Source organism: Petromyzon marinus, unplaced genomic scaffold (assembly GCF_048934315.1).
Source record: "Petromyzon marinus isolate PM22_M1 ecotype Great Lakes invasive population unplaced genomic scaffold, UKy_Petmar_22M1.pri1.0 PM_Scaffold_121, whole genome shotgun sequence".
Classification (NCBI taxonomy): Eukaryota; Metazoa; Chordata; class Hyperoartia; order Petromyzontiformes; family Petromyzontidae; genus Petromyzon; species Petromyzon marinus.
Genome location: NW_027423082.1, coordinates 50,721 through 60,864, shown reverse-complemented (window position 1 = coordinate 60,864; position 10,144 = coordinate 50,721).

Genomic DNA, 10,144 nt, shown 5'->3' with positions numbered 1-10,144 from the left:
AAGACAAAGATCCTCCGTAAAGACTTAAGACTGTTGTGGCAAGCGCTGTTAGCGAGCGCCTTATGAAGGCTGACATGGCATGTGAGGTAGCCTAAGCTAAATGAGCACCAGGCACTAATTTGAGACTGAGTCGACCTAGGGGAGGCCTAGTAACGATTTAGATAATCATCACTGGTGTTGGCCATGAGTGGAAATTGAACTCGGGTCGCCGGGTTCGTAGCGCAGCACACTAACCTTTACACTTCTGCTCACCACAGATCTGTCAGTCACAAGCATACACATTGGAAGCAATCAACATCGGGCATATAAATGGTTCTGTTTAGACAACTTCACCAGTCCATCCAACTGCTGGTGGTAAAGGTAGGTTCACACCTTCTGTTAGCCGAAAATATCACTCGTGTCCTTGAGCATGTGATTGAGTCACCAAGGTGAATGTAGGCAAGGCGAGGCAATCATCTAGAAATGACTGACAAAGGATCTACATTAACCAGCTTTTCGAACAATATTATGACTTCACTTAATACAAAACAATATTCTTAGTAACTATTATTCTTAAAAAATAACAATAACTTATTTTAATGGATGACGCGTAAACAAAGGAGGGAACATGGAAAGGGTGCAGCGATGTTGGAATGTTATTTATTTTGTATTATTTCTTATTTGGGGTGGTGGTGGTGTTGGTAGAGGTAAAGGTGTTTATAGAGTTGGCAATTGTAGGATAGGTAGCGTTGATAGGGCTGTTGTTGGAAAGAGTGATGGTGTCGGTTGGGGTGGTCGTGTTGGTAGGAGTCATTGTGTTGGTAGGATTGGTGTTGGTAGGGTTGGTGTTGGTAGGGGGAGTGGTGTTGGTAGGAATAATGGTGTTGGTATGGTTGGTGTTGGTAGGGTTGGCGTTGGTAGGGTTGGTTTTGGTAGGAGTGGTGGTGTTCGTCGGAGTAGTTGCGTTTGGTAAGGGTAGCGGTGTTGGGAGGGGTGGTGGTGTTGGTAGGTGTGCGGATTCTAAAGGTGGTGGAGTTGGTAGGAGTGGTGGAGCAGGCATTGATCCGGGCCATGAAGAGTGGTCTCTTTGCCCTCATGATCACGAGGCGGGACTCACGCTCAGCTGGGGTGATGATGTGGGAAGGAGTGGTGGTGAGGGTAGAGGAAGTGATGGTGGTCAGGGTTGGGTTAGTAGAGGAGGTAGTGTTAGTAGGTGTGTGGTTGGTAGAGGTGGTGGAGTTGGTAGGAGTGGTGGAGCAGGCATTCATCCAGCCATGAAGAGTGATCTCTTTTCCCTCATGATCATGAGGCTGGACACATGCTCAGCTGGGGTGATGTGGGTAGGGGTGGTAGTGAGGGTAGAGGAGGTAATGTTGGTAAACGTGGGATTGGTCAAAGTGGCGGAGTTGGTAGGAGCGGTGGAGTTGGTGATTGAGCTGGTAGGGGTAATTGAGCTTATTTTAGTGCGGCGGGCATTGATGCGGGCCATTATCATGAGGTGACACCACTCACACTCAGCTGGGATGATGGTGTTGGTCCGGGTGGTAGTGAAGGTGGAGAAAATGCTGTTGGTAGGGTTTGTAGGGGTGGAAGGGGTGGTGGTGTTAGTCAGGATAGTATTGGTAGAGGTGTTGGTATTTAAAAGTGTGATGGTGTTAGTCGAGATAGCGGTGTTTTTCGGGGTGGGGTTTGTCATGGTGGTGTTGGTAGGAATGGTGGTGTTGGTAGGAGTGGTGGTGTTGGTAGGAGTGGTGCTGTTGGTGGGTGCGCTGGTAAGTGTTGGTGAGCTATTCATCATGGAGCAGCCATCCAGTTGAGTCTTTAGGGATCTATGGGTCCTCTTGATTTTCATGGGGTGGCACTTGCTCCGAGCCAATTTCCACATGGATCCTCTCATGTAGCGGCTTCGGTAAACTCGTCTGCGCTGCGATGACTTCTGTTTAAAACCGGAAACAAAATCATTATGAGAGGCAAGAGATTGCAGTCTCCTTCTTCCCCTGTTGGTCACTCCACTCAAATATGTTTTTTTCACTTGCCATCTGCCACACCACCACCATTGATTGAGCACGAGTGTTGTACCTGCCTTTCAGTGGCAAATATCGGACAACTATTTGTAATCCACCAACATGAACAATGTGTGCTTGTAATAAATGTGTGCGACTTTGTCGAGGATGTGAGTGTGATTTTTTATTGTTTGTTGTTGTAACGTTCTAACCTGCCTCTCCTGTACATCTGTGAAAAATAGCTTAATAGCTCATCGGATTCTTCCAGTATAAATATTCTGATTCTGATTTGTGTCATCTATGCATGTGAGATTATGACATTTGCCTGAGTGATCTATATCCATGATGCCTCTCTGGGTGTGGTGTCTCTGTTGTGGTGTCCTGCTGATGTTCTATGTTACAGTGACGCCAGCATACTCTCTCTCTTATTAGTGGATTCTTCAGCCAGACTCTTAGGCTGGTAATGGTGATCCCCGCGCTCTCCACGTCGTAAGTGATGGCCACCGGCCCACTGTGCAGCATCTTTATCAAGGTCGTCCACCTTGAGGGAGACGGGTATTCTCCATCTTGGGGAACCGTCATCTGTGGTGCCGCCGCAGCGGAGCCGCTCCAGCGGAGCCGTGCCCACCGCCGCGACGCCGTCACCGATGCCTCGGATTTCCCGCCACTCTCCCGGGGCTGGTGCCTTCTCAGACGTCCGCGTTTTGCCCACTGCACAGTCGTGAGGCCGCCGCAGCAGAGCCGCTCTGCCGAGGCCGTGCCCACCGCCGTGAAGCTGCCACCGGGGGATGCCGACGCCAACGCGGTGCACCCTCGCCACCCCCCCTCCCCCCGCACGAACGCACACACGCCCCACGTAGAGCCAGGAGGGGAGGTCACCCGGCCGATAGGTTTTTTTTCCAGAAGTCCCTAATGGGATCGATCTTCATGGTTTCCTGCGGCCGGGAAATTGGGCGATCTTCCCCCTGTAGCTGACATGCACTGCGGCGCCGGGACCTAATATTAAAGTTGCATGGTCACGGCAAGGGCCATCGAGCCACCGCGAGTGGAACCACACACACACAAGCACGGGTCAGTGGACTGGTAGCGGGAGAACAGAGAGCGGATGTCGGAGAGATCACTGCGGCGACATCACCCGAGTTGGGATCCGGGTATCGAAGGGTGGGAAAATCCGAGCCCCTGATTGGACGGGAGGCCAAGGGAGCGAAACGGCGAAATTCCTTTGTTGTAGGTGGGATAAAGGGAGGGGGATTCAGGTAGCAAGGCAGTTCTTCAAGATCATCGCGGTCCACGCAGGAGGGGAGTTAGCCGTTCGAGACGTCCGCGTGATGCACTTCAGCGCAGCCAGGCTCAACCCTCTACTGATCGCTTTTCTACAGCTTCCAGCGCAGCAGAGTGGAAGTACACGTGAGTAAGAGAGAGAGGTAAGTTTGGGCTATTTGATCGAGGGTAGAAAGCAGAGCGATAGGCAGAGGAAATACAGTCTAGGATCTCAAGGGGAATAGGCTGACATCCACTGACCCACACAATTACGCATAGCTTAACGGGTTGCTTGCGGTAAATAAAATAACTGGTAGGGGAATAAACTGTTTCGTGTGCTCCTTTGGAGGGTGAAGAGGAGGGTGGAGAGTGTTTTGTGTTCGCGCGCACACGCGGCTGTTTGCGGCGAATAAAGGAGTAGAGCGTGCTTGGTGTCCGTACCTGTACGATCGTTTACAGTATTGTTCAGCACGCGCGTGCCTACACGACTATTTTTGGTGGTGCCCAGCGCTCGCGTACCTGCGCAATCGCCTACAGTAGCGGTTTGCACTCACGTGCGTGCGCGGTTTACAACGAGGTTGAGCTTTCATTTGTGACCAGGTTCCATCTGAAAAATAAGTTAGTACCTCAGTGGGCTTTGACTGGTATGATGGGCGTGTTCTTGATTTGAAGCTTTCGTGACTGCAGGAATCCATACTCTTTGGTTCTTTCGGCAAAGTCACGTAGGTATAAAATCAAATAAATCAGTCTGCCTCAGCAGCAGACCATGCTTTCCCCACCCGATGATGGACGCTTGTGTTGCACCCGAAACATCGTGATTTACTTTATTTTATACCTACGTGACTTTACCGAAAGAACCAAAGAGTATGATGGGGCTGGTTTAGTTTTATTTGTTTGTGTTTGGGTGATTTGTTAACCTTTCTTGTACTTTGCACTATTACATGTTTTTGTAGTATTTGTTGTTGTAACGTTCTTACCAGCCCCTACCGGACATCTGTGAAAAAGAGCTTTATAGCTCATCGGATTCCTCAACCATTAAAAAATATTATTGTTCTGACTCTACTGGCTAGGGGACATTGTTCTGTCCGCACCAGCGCAACTCACCAACGCCGCACAAGGACAGCTGAGTCCAGCACATGTCCCAAATGCCACGCTGCCAGTAACAAAAAACACCCTTAAAGTTGCAGTGGATAATTTTTAAGTATACTTAATTGAGCAAGGTGTTTGCTTGTTCCAAATGACATATGCGACTTTGTCTAGGATGTGTGCGTGGATGTGATATATACTTGTGTGTGTGGTGTATGCGAGTGAGATTCTTATATCTGCACGAGTGATCTGTACGCGTGATGCATCTCTGCGTGTGGTGTCTCTGCATGTGGTGTATGTCACGGTGCCACGCTGATGGCCTGTGTGAGCGTGAAGTCGGCACTCACCACTGCATTCTTCAGCCGCCACTCCGAGGCTGAGGAGGGTGATCCCCGCGCTCGCCACCTCGTAGGCGATGGCCACCGGCCCGCTGTGCAGCATCTCCATGAAGGTCGTCCACCCTGAAGGAGCTGGGTCGTCGTCTTCTCCTCCTCCTTGGGGAACCTCCATGCCATGGCTGGGAGAGGAAGCGACTCGAGGCACCCTCTCGGCTTCGTGACCTGTGAGGCGGTTGCTGATGTGGACGGCCACGGTCGCTTTGGTGAGAGGTAGAGGCTGTCCGGCCTGTGGCAGTTGGACCTCCCAGGCTCCCCTCAGCTTAACCAGCCAGTTAGGGGAGAAATTCTTCTCCTCCGTGGGCACAGACGCGAGGAACGCGGAGCTCGCCACGAGCAGCGTCACGAGGGTGCGTGAAGTACTGCGCAGCCCGTGAGCCTCCATGGTGACTGCTACGAGAGAGGCTCCAGGAGGCTTCGTGCAGAGAGGCGCTCCTCAGCAGGCAGCTTGCAGCGTGGCTCTAGCGGCACACTGGGTGGAAGCGGGTGTGACGTCACGGCCCGAGGGCGGATGTGTGTTGTGTCTCATCTGTGTGTGTCTGTATGTCTGTGTGTGTGTCTGAGTGTTTGTGTGTATGTCTGTGTATCTGTGTGTGTATCTGTGTGTTTGTGTGTGTCTGTGTGTGTGTGCGGTAGTGTAGTGATTAGCGCGCTGTGCTATGAACCTAGCGACCCGGGGTTCGATTCCTGCTCACGGCCACCAACACTGGTGTCGTGTGCCGTGCCGGTCTTCGTAGGTGCTGCTCGTTATGGCTACAAGGGGAGGCCCAGGAGTGGTTGAGGTAATCGTCAGCAGTGTTGGTGGCCGTGAGCGGGAGTCGAACTTGGAGGGCAGCGTGGCATTCACTGCAACAACACCGCCCGCGCTCCGACTGGTACACGGTCCGAACAGTGCAGAGTGCACATAATTCGCGGCGTCTCTCGCACGGTCCGGGTCTCTGTGTGGAGAGCGGGAGACGAAGGCGAGGATCACACAGGGTAGAGGGTGCACGTCGGCACTGCTTCCCACGTCACAACACGAGTCACGTCACATCACAGACTCATCCTCACCGTGAACCAACATCATCAACACAAACCCACATCTTCTTAGTTCTTTCGGTAAAGTCACGTTGAAGGGAAACAATGAAATAATAAAATATATATAAAACAATAACAATTTTCACGACGTTTCGACCATAACACAAACGGTCGTCATCAGGTGTGTCGGTTTGCATGAATTTATTTATTTTCAAATGGTGTATTTATTTATTTATAAAAAAAAACGTTAGCGCCACGTGCAGCGATTTGGCAGTTTATTTAGAAGAACTAGTCCATCTATGTTCTGAAAAGAGGAGGGGGGAGACGACAAATTTTAATGTATGCTGTCTGAAAGCCACTTTAAGCGTGAACAATCAATTAAGACCTGAAATGGTTTATCAAATCTTTCCAATGCTAAGCCAGAATCCATCTTCTCGGTTGAAATTGTCCCTGTGCTTGTATATGTGGATAGCCCTTCACTTGGAATGGAACTTTCTACAAACAAACTGAGGGCACCCCAATGGGCTCCCCCCTATCTCCGGTTATAGCTAACATTTTCATGGAGAAATTTGAGACTGACGCCATCCAGACTGCCACTGCGCCCAACCTTATGGAAGAGGTACGCGGATGACACTTTTGTCATCTGACCACATGGCCGGCCTGCTCTAGACCAATTCTTCGACCACATCAATTCCATACACCCAGCCATCAGATTTACCATGGAAGTCGAAAAAGATGGCAAGCTACCTTTTTTGGATGTCCTAATTAAAAAGAGAGCTGATGGTTCAATGAGCCACTCTGTCTACAGGAAAGCTACCCATACGAATGCTTATCTGAAACCGGATTCCCATCACCATCCATCACAGAAGAATTCTCTCATCAAGACTCTGTATCATAGAGCCCAATGCATATCCGACCAGGAACACATAGGCAGTGAACTCAAGCACGTACACCAAGCTCTTAAGGCTAATGGTTACTCCGACTATACAATCTGCAAAGCTATCACTCAAACCATGAAGAAGTACCCTCTTGAGGAGCCTTTCAAAACCATCACTTTACCCTACATTGCGGGGATCACAAAAAAGATCTCCAAAATCTTGAATAAACACAAGATCCAGGTCCGTTTCAACACATTACATAAAATCCGTGATCTGGTTCCGTCTGTAAAAGATATGATTCCGGGCATACAATACCCTGATATCTACAAACTAAGTTGCCTCTGTGGTAGTAGTTACATTGGAGAAACCAAACGCCATGTCTCGGACCGCATTCGTGAACACAAAGGAGACCTTAAACACGGTAGGACCAACACCTCGGCCGTGGCAGATTATTGTTATAATTCAGTAGGCTCACATGACATTGACTTTTCCAAGACAGAGGTTCTTTGTAAGCCATCTGGCTACCATGAGAAATTCGTTCATGAGGCTATCCACATATACAAGCACAGAGACAATTTCAACCGAGAAGATGGATTCTGGCTTAGCAATCATTGGAAAGATTTGATAAACCATTTCAGGTTTTAATTGATTGTTCACGCTTACAGTGGCTTTCAGACGGCATACAATGATTGTTTCGTCTCCCCCCTCCTCTTTTCAGAACATAGATGGACTCGTACTTTTAAATATACTGCTAAATCGCTGCGCGTGGTGCTAACGTTTTTTATAAATAAATAAATACACCGTTTAAAAATAAATACATTTATGCAAACAGACACACCTGATGACGACCGTTTGTGTTATGGTCGAAACGTCGTGAGAATTTTATTGTTTTATATATATTTTATTATTTTATTGTTTCCCTTCAACGTGACTTTACCGAAAGAACTAAGAATATGAATTACTGCAGTCACGAAAGCTTTAAATCACAAACCCACATCATTAACACGGACCCACATCATTAATAAGAAACTCACATCAACGCGAGGTTACATCTTTACCACTCACCCACAACACTGGACATCTGTGAGAAAGAGCTGTATAGCTCATCTGACTCCAGTATAAATATTCTGATTCTGACATGAACTCACATCGTCACGACTCACTCACAACACACCACCATCACTATCAGTAACACCACTAACGCCACCACTCCTCCTGCCAGTACACTACACAGACACACACGTCATCACCACTCACATCACCACTCACCTACAGTTCCTCACTTCCTCCAGAGAGTCGCTGCTTCTGTCGTCTCGGTGCTTCTCTACCGCCACATGTGAGAAAAAAGATCGACAGAAGCAAGTGGGGGCGGGGCTCGGTGATCACGCCCTCAGTGACGCAATATCCTGTGAGCCCCTCCCCCCCAGCACCTTCCCCCCCTCTCTACGCCCCCTCCCCCACTCACACCGCCAAAGACAAAGCTCCCGCGTATTTAGCCTTAACAGAGCACTCCTAACAACAACCCCACCACTAACAACGCCACCACCAATAACAACCCCACCACCAATAACAACCCCACCACCAATAACAACCCCACTACCACTAACAACCCCACCACCACGAACACCACCACCACTACTACCACACCACCACTAATACACAGTTCTGATCCACACCTCAGCTGCTCCCACACACGCGATGCTTCTGCTGCTCTCTCTACTTCCGCTTCCGCCGGTGAACGTGGCGCCAACTTCTGAAGCGGTTCGCTGCCTGGGCCTCCTCTGGGTCGACTCAGCCTGAAGGTGAGAACCTCGCATGGTGTGGACACCTCAGCAGTGGTGGAGGAGAGACAAAGGCGGCCCACAGCCGTAGGCTTCTAAACAGCTGCTGGGCTCACGGCATCGGTTCAAGCAGAGCCCGGCTCTGCTGCTGAGGCACTGAAGGTTGAAAGCGGTCCAGAGTGGCGCTCGAGTTGAGCCATTGCTGCTGATGAGAGGCTGATGGGATCAGTCAAATATACTTTTTTATCTTTGCAAGGAAGGGTTTATTGTGAAGGAGGCGAATCGCGTGCTGGCTGAGGAGGCCTCCACTAGACGCCGCTAATTAGGGTATTTGGTCTACTCTTCCACGCTGATCTCCACGTTTTGGAGCAAGGTGGGCGTACCCACACTTTACCCCACCACATGCGGGTCGTTAGCTCACTGGACTTGCACTGCAGAGGTGCAGGTTCGATTCCATCGCCCACACACCCACCCACTCACTTGCCCACTCACCAACTCACCCACTAACCCATCTATTCACCCACCCACAGGGACATGTGGAGACACGGAGACACATGGACACACGGATACATAGAGCCTTGATAAAGTGGTTGTGTAGGTGGTGTTAGAGTATCAGCATCAATGTGGTTGTTGTGGTTATGTTGCTTGTTATGGTTGTGGTGGTTGAGGTGATGTTGGTTGTGGTGGTTTTGAATGTGGTGGCAGTGGTTATAGTTGTGGTTGTATCGCTGGTTGTAGTGGTGGTTCAGGTTTTAGTTGTGGTGTAGGTGGTTATGTTGGTTGTTATGGTGCTTTTGGTTGTGGTAATAATTGCGGTTGTGGGGGGTATATTTTTTGTGGCTATAGTTGTGTACGTGGAGGTTGGGGTTTTCATGGTTATAGTTACAGTTGTGGTTATGTTATTGTTGTTGTTATACTTGGGGTTGTGGTTATAATTGTGATTGTGGTACAAGTTGTGATGGTTATGTTATGTTTTTGTGGTTATAGTTGTGGTGAAGGTGGTTATGTTGGCTTTCATGGTTGTTGTATGTGTAGGGAGCAGTAGAGTAGCGGTTGAACGCCACGCCACGGACCCGAGAAAGTTCGATTCCCGCTCACGGCCAACACCAGTGACGATCATTTGAACCAGTCCAGGGCTTCCCCTACGTCGACTCTGCCTGAAATGAGTACCTGTTGTGGTGTGTAATAAACATCGCCACTCGGGAGACAAAGACGGTCGGGTGTAGTGCTGGCCACCCACCTGCTTGTGTTCCACACTGCGGGTCTCCATAGGTACTCGCTAACAGAACTTGCCCCAACAGTCTGTTATAGGCTATAGAATAAATCTTTGTCTTTTGTTGTTGTATGTGTGTTGAACTTCTTTCGCACCATATGTTGCCACCTGTGATAACCGGAAATGCGGTTATAGTTGTAGTGGTTATATCATGGTTGTGGTTTTAGTTGTGTCTGGTTTTAGTGCTTAGAGTTGTGGTTATAGATATGGCTATAATTGTGGTTATTGTTGTGGGTGTGGTTATAATTGTAGTTGGTTTTGGTTATAGTTGTGGTTATAGTGGTTATGGTTGTTGGGTATGGTTGTGGCTGTGGTTACATTTGTGGTTACATTTGTGGTTGAATTTGTAGTTCTAGTTGTGGTTGTTGGTTTGTGGTGGTGAGGCTGGTGCAGGTGGTGGGTTGGAGGCCACGTTCCCTGCCCATGCGGTTCCAACAGCGATGGCTCCCTGTGCTATGTGGGTCACATGAAC